Below are 7,785 nucleotides of genomic sequence, written 5' to 3' on the forward strand. Positions count from 1 at the left end.
ATCCATGTGGAGTCTGCGATCATCCCTCAACTTCGATATTTCCTGTTCTCTGATACTGACACCTCTCTGCCCTGGGGTAATAGGTGTGGGTGCTCCCTGAACCTTCCCCTCTTGCCTGTGAGCCACCATGTATGAACTTATCACTACCGCAAATATGGTGATTATCACAACTCCTACCAATGTGCCTACTATCAATTTAGCCCTACGATGTGGGTTTGCAGGATCTGCCATCTTCGGAATGTACTCAGTGTCCAATACAGTCTCTGAAAGGGTAAGTCTCTTTCTCATCAGTGTCTCTTTCATGAACTTTAGGCAAACCTCCCTAACTTTTCTTCGTTCTATAACGGAAAAATCCCTAATTTTATTCTTCTTCCGCTCGGATCTAGGTTATCTTCTTCTCTGCTCGCAACCTTCTCAAATCAATCTAACATAAGCGCTGGCCCCAACAGTTCCAGGACTCCCTGCAATATTTCGAGCTTAAGAATGATCAGTTCCTGTGGGTCTGGCACAGTCGTGAACGTCGGGAACTCCAAATTGTCCAAGATCATACCTCGAATGACACTCAGGAATGGCGGACTCGGAATATGAATCGTCAAAATTCCTTCGATCTCCAATCCCGGAACCTTCACCAACACTTCCACCCTCTGGAGCGGGACACTGTTGACCAATGTCATCGACCTCAACCTTCCCGTGCTCGGTAACCCTGGCATCAGTCACTTGATATGCCCACTCTGGTGAAGCGTACTTCCGACTTGGCACTCGAGTTCTCTTGGACCTTCTCACACCACCTTGAGGATTCTCCTCGTCTCCTGATTCTTCTTCTGGTTCCTCCGAAACTGGTGCAAGGTCTGAGTCCGGTGCCAACCTCAGGTTTACCCGGTTCTGTCTTACGGACCAAACTCTTTCTTCTTCGGTAACACCTCCGGTCTTCTCTTCAATACCCGGTGCACTGACCTCCTCTTCTTCGGCAGAACTTGATTCTGTACTACCCACTGCACCTCTTGCTCCTTCGCCGGTTTCTGGGTCAGTACTTCTTTCACGTTCTTCCCCAACTCGATTCAGTGCATCATCAGCCGCTTCAGCAACCCTTACAGCTTGACTGGCCCTCTCAGGAGGCTCTGTCGGCTCACTGGGATCTTTGTTCTCGAGAGGGGCTGTATCTCCCAAGGGTGCTGGAACTCTACGGGTATGAGAAGCATGCACCCAGTTCGGTAAACCTCCACACTTGACGGCTGTGTTCGTGACAAGAATCACTTGGAACGGGCCGCGCCACCTAGCATCCAAACAACTCTTCCTCACGTGCTTTCGGACTAGGACCCAATCGCCTGGGTCCAAGTCGTGGCACCGGTCACTCGCAGCTGGAACCGTTGCTGTCTGCACCTGCTGAGACACAGAACGGACCACGTCAGCAAGGCCTTTACAATAGTCCAGGATCATATCATCAGTGATATTTATCAGAGCAGTAGCAGGTATTGCAGGCAAACGCATCGCTCTTCCCATGAGGATTTCATGGGGTGACAACCCAGTCCTTCTATCAGGCACACTTCGGAGGCTCATAACGACCAAAGGTAATGCATCAGGCCATTTCAGAGACGTAGACGAACACACTTTCGCCATCCGAGCCTTCAGAGTTCCATTCACCTGCTCCACTATCCCTGAAGCTTCTGGTCTATAGCTACAGTGTAACTTCTGATCTATATTCAAAGCAGCACAAAGCAACTTCATAACTTCGCTGTGGAAATGAGTTCCTCTGTCCGATTCAAAGGACGTCGGGAACCCGTACCTTGGAATGAGTTCTCTCAATAGTAGTTTTGCTACCGTGAGCGTGTCACATCTACGTGTAGGGTATGCCTCCACCCACCTGGAAAAGACACATACTATCACTAATATGTACCTCAACCCATTACACTTCGGCATTTCGACAAAATCCAACTGCATCCTATTGAAAGGTCCCCCTGACCTCCCTATGTGGCTCAACGTCACAGCGGTTCTTTTCCCCACATTCATCTGTTGACAAGTGACACACCTCTGGCACACAGTTTCAGCCACTGCACAAAACTTCGGGTTGTACCAAGTCTGACGAAACACTCTCATCATGGCATCCCTACCCAGATGTACAGCACCATGTATCAACCTCGCCATGGGATTCAACAAACTTTCCGGCAACACCGCTCGTCCATCATTCGAAACCCATATATCCACATCTCCCTTCTCACATCCAGCTCGTATCCAGCTGTCACGTTCCTGATCCGAGACCCCTTCCTGAAGCTGTTTCAGTTCCTCCCATGAGTCTGCCATTGCTAACATCTGACCATACACCCTCTCCTCCCCAGTTTCCTCAATGTAGGTCTCAGTGAAGTTGCATCCCTGTTCCGCACAAAATCGGGCTACTTCATCGGCATAGTTGTTTCCCAACGAGACAAAATCACTTCCCTTCGTGTGTGCGGCACATTTAACAACAGCAATTTCATCAGGACCTTGCAATGCCTTTAACAGTTTCCGTACATGTTCACCATTTCTTATAGGAGAACCTGAAGAGGTCATAAACCCTCTCTGGGACCATAGCTGTCCGAAGTCATGAACCACACCAAACCCATACTGGCTGTCCGTGTAAATCGTTACACGGATCTTGTCGGCTGCCAAACAGGCACGAGTCAAGGCAATGAGCTCAGCCACCTGCGCGGAGTGTACTCCTTCTAAACAAGCGGCTTCAACCACACCCGTGATGGTGCATACAGCAAACGCTGCTCTCAATCGACCGACACTGTCTCTTAAACATGAACCGTCTACAAAGAAAATCTCATCTGACACTGGGAGCGGTTCATCGACAATGTCAGGTCTCGGTTTGGTGCATAGTTCAGTCACATCGAGACAATCATGGTCCTCACAATCTTCGTTATCATCTATAATTGGAATAGGTAACAATGTAGCAGGATTTAAAACAGCACACCTCTTCAATGTCACATTATCGGCTGCAAGGATAACTTGCTCATAACGAGTCAGCCTATTATTCGTGAGGTGCTGTGTTTTAGTCCTAGTCATCAACAATTCAACAGAGTGCGGCACATGTACAGTAAGAGGATGACCCATCACAATGCTCTCACATCTCTCGATGCTGACACCTGTTGCCGCAACGGATCTGAGACATCCGGGCAACGCAGAAGCTACTGGATCTAAAGTAGCTGAGAAATAGGCAACTGGTCTACGGACACCTCCATGATTCTGGGTTAACACTGCTAATGCGCAACCTTCTCTTTCGCAGCAGAATAATGCAAATGCCTTGTTGTAATCTGGCATTCCCAACGCAGGAGCGCTACATAAGGCTTCTCTCAGCCTCAGAAATGATTTCAAACAGTCGTCGTCCCATGGTACCGGATCCCTTACATCCTTTCGCGTCAGCCGCTGTAAAGGCTTCGCTTCAAAGGAAAAGTTTGGGATCCACTGGCGGCAATAGCCCACCATTCCCAAAAACATTCTAACTTCCCTCTGCGTCGAGGGAACTGGCATTCTCAGAATCGCATCAATGCGATCTGGAGACACTTTCCTTTTACCCTTTTCGATCCTGTGCCCCAAATACTGTACCTCAGGTAAACAGTATTGCAACTTGTTTGGAGACACCTTGTGACCATTCTCTCCCAGGAAATTCAACAACGCAATGGTATCGACCCTGCAAGCGTCTTCTGTCTCTGACGCGACAAGCAGGTCGTCAATGTATTGCACCAAAACAGAGTTTTTCGGCAACACAAGACCTTCAAGATTCTTCTTTAAGAGCTGATTAAAAATTGACGGGCTCTCCGTATACCCCTGTGGGATATGACACCATGTTAATATACGATTCTCTAGCCTAAATGCAAAAAGAAACCTACTCTCTTCATGTAGGGGAATCGAAAAGAATGCCTGACACAAGTCAATCACTGTGAACCATCCAGCTTCGCATGGGATCTGGAACAGTATCACAGATGGATTCGGTACCACTGGACAACATGGAACAACTATGTCGTTTATTTTCCGCAGGTCTTGCACTATCCTGAACTTCCCACTTGGTTTCTGCAATCCCATAATGGGTGAATTACATGGACTACCCATGATCTCCACCAGAATTCCCTGCCTAATCATAGACTCGATCACAGGTTTAATCCCTGCAATTGTTTCAGGCGACAATTTATACTGGGGTGTTCTCGGGAATTCCGCGTTCGGCTTAACCTGTATTTTCACTGGTTCCACTCCCCTGACTAAACCGATCTCCTCCCCGCTTAGATCCCACACATCGGTCGATACAGACTCCCTCAAATCCGGTGGAAGCTCCTCCACTGTCAAAGCCGGGCACATTTCCACACACACCCGCTGATTTGCAACCTTAAAGGTCGCGTCATCATCTCTTGTCTGTACCTCTACTCCTTTCGGGGTACAGTAGATTGTGCAATTGAGCTTACACAACAAGTCTCTTCCCAACAAACAAACAGGACTAGAATCGCACACCACGAACTGATGTCGATCCCTAAAGTTTCCTATCCTGACTGGAATCGGTTCCGTTAAGGGGCTCACTAGCCTCTTGTTCGCCACTCCAACCACTTGTATGCATTCCCCCGAAAGGGCTACCCCCGGAATTACTGCTGATCTTATAGTTGACCTGGTAGCCCCCGTATCTACCAAAAAGGTAGTAGGGTGTCCATCAAGTTCTGCTTCCACAAAGGGTCCTCTCTGATCTACCTCTAGAATGGCCCTAAGTATGCAATCATCATCCTGACCTAAACTCAACTGCGCCAGCAAATCTGCATCCCTCTCCTCTCCCACTTCGAACATGGGCATCTGCAAATAAGTCCGGGCTCCCTGCTGTATGTTCTGCATCCTGGGTGGCTGGGGAACCTGCACCTGCGAGACGCCGGTCCCCCCTTGCATCATTCTCGGTACAGTCACCGTCTGTACCTGTTCCGCCCCAGGGACCTGACCCATTCCTCCCTCCATCTGCGGCTGATTATAGGGGTTCAAGGGACACTCGCGCCTCCAATGTCCCACCTGATGACACTGGTGACAAGCAGTCGTCTTCTTCAAGATCGCTACATCTATGCCTGTCCTAGGGTCAACGGGCCTCGGCCTTCCCTGACCCTGCGCGTTCTGATTCCCTGTCTGATAGTTTCCCTGTCTCCGCACCACCGGAACCCCATTCGGCGGTCCCTGAGCAGCTTGCATCTGAATGAGCAATAGGTTATCCTTCATCTTCTTGTGTTTTGACTCAATCTCATCCGTGCAGTACCTAGCATACCGCAAGATCTCATCTACAGGCTTATTCTGCCAACAAATCAAATGCTGCTGTATCATGAGACTGACTTCGGGCTTCAAACCCAGCACAAACTTAGACACAAACTGTCCCATGTCCTTCGTTTCTAGCTCATCTAAACCACTGTACTGCTTAAAAGCCTTCAAAAGTCTCTCATAAAATTCATGTACTGTCTCCTTTGGCTCCTGCACTGTCCTGTCTATCTTCACCCAATCGATGTCTTGGGGTGAAACCTTCGATTTCAACCAGGTAATTACCTTATCGTACAACCTCATTACCACGGGCGACGGACCATTTGTAACCATGTTCCTATCAGGCTCATAGTCCGGCCAATCAACAGCAATTTTACATGCGTTCCACAGATCTCCCGGAACCACGATATCGAATAAGGTGTTCAGATCTATCCACAACACCTTCGAAATTTTAACGAAACGCTCAACTTGCTTGTACCACTCTGCAGGCTTCTCCCTGAGCCTGGGAAAATCATTCGTAAATGATGCCAAATCCCCCCTGCTCCATGGTACATGCACATATCCTCCATTCGCCACCTCTCTCAAGGGAAGGATCTTTACCTCCTGCAAATCTCCTTCAGAGCTCCCTCCTTTCGCTCCCCTAGAATTCTTTTTCCTAGCCCATTTCTCTTGCCATTTGTCAAGCATCAGCCATATTCTCATAGCTACAATCAGTTCCTTAGTATGTGACCTTAGACCAACAACTCTTTTCTCTTCCAATTCCCGCTCAGTACAATGCATCCTATGGTTCCCTTGTAATGCTCTAGTCTTGGACAGATCCACCCCATATTCTCTAGCCAAACCCGCCAGTTTCTCATGTGCCGCTCGTGCTTTACGAGTCACATCTTTTGCTACAAAAAGCAATTCATCTGGAGTATATGTCACTACTCTCTCAAGAGGTAGATTCCCATATATTATTTCATCCGCCTCTGCTTTAAGTCTTACTACATCTATCATTCCTGCCTTCAAGGCCCCTTTCAACACCTGACAACTTGCTCCACGTCCCTCATCATACTCGCATTCCGGTTCCTGCTCTCTCCTTTCTTCTGGTGGTTCTATGGGAGCAGAATGGCTCGTAAAGGCAACTGGGGTTGTCCCCGCTTTGCCCATATTCCAGCTCATTTGCTTCTTTGGCGATACCCATGACCCTAAATCTGATCTCGACTCCATCAGAGTCCTCGGCCTCACCGGTCTCTCGTCCTCTTCGCCCCTAGATGTGTCTGACACCGCTGCTAATGGTGTACTCCATTGTACAGGGCTTGGAGGTCGGGCCGTTGCCCCTTCCAACTCACTTTCTCCGCTTTCTCTCCTCGTTCTTTCTGTCACTCGTTCAGACCTCTCTCTTTCCTCTGATTCCGGACTGTATATTGACACAATCGGTCCAATGGTGACCGGTACCCTCAAGGCATCCGGTAACCTCATCTCTCTTTCAATCCTCCCACTAGCCTCAGACTGACCCTGTGAACTCGCAGTTTCAAACGAAACCAACCCTTCCACTCGGGTCTCAGGCTGGATTGTTACCCTCCTAGTTTCTCCCCTCTCACCCCACCTATCATCCGCTTCATCTGGATTATAAGGGGGTGGTCTCTCGTCTAGCAATCTTTGCAATACCCCATCATCGGAATCACTATCTTCCTCTTGTGCCTTCTCCTGTGCTTTCACATGGCGTATCCCTGTCGAATCTATTATCACGGGATACAGTTTCGCTTCCTCAATTGTCTGCACTCTCCATCTTTTCTCCGCTGCGTCCCACTTGGCATCCTGAAATGCCCTAATCGACTTCCTCATCCTCTCCTGACTTCTTCCCTTTTCCTTATCATGCGCTGCTCTAATCCACGCATGTAATGCTTCGAACTGTGCTGGTCTTGGCAAAGGTCTTAAGGACCCCATCACCGTCTTCAGTTGGTACAGCACCGCTAATCTAAATGAGCCATACCTCGGGAAAGCTAATTCCCCTTCACCTTGTGTCATCTTGTGCCAATTCTCAATCCAAACTATAGTATGTAACCCCACATTCTGTGCCATGTAATGTGCCGGGGTATCCTCGGGAGGGGCTTCTTCTCCCCCACGAACAACCACATGCTTATCGCCTCTACACAACTCTCGCAAAGCCCTAAGGCACTTCATGATGAGCAAATTCGATCTCGCGCTCTATTTACTTCTTGTTCTCGAATCCTCCAATAACAGCGCGACTCACACCAACCGGCCTATCACAGCGCGACACTCTCTGACGTCACCTTCCTTCGCTCGCAGCAGTTCCCTTCTCCAAAACTCATTTCACGCTTACTCACGTCCCATTCATACACTGAAATAACCAATTAAGTTACTTCTCTGGCTGTCCGTCCACAGCCTCTGACTGTTCGTCCACAGTCTCTCGACCTTGTTGACCTCAATTGGCGCCCGTCTGCCCCTGTCCGGCCAGACAGATCGCCTCTGATAGGTTACTAACACTCCGATCTGCACACCACAACCCACGACCAGCGTTAAGTTGCCATA

Source organism: Triturus cristatus, chromosome 3_1 (assembly GCF_964204655.1).
Source record: "Triturus cristatus chromosome 3_1, aTriCri1.1, whole genome shotgun sequence".
NCBI classification, from domain to species: Eukaryota; Metazoa; Chordata; class Amphibia; order Caudata; family Salamandridae; genus Triturus; species Triturus cristatus.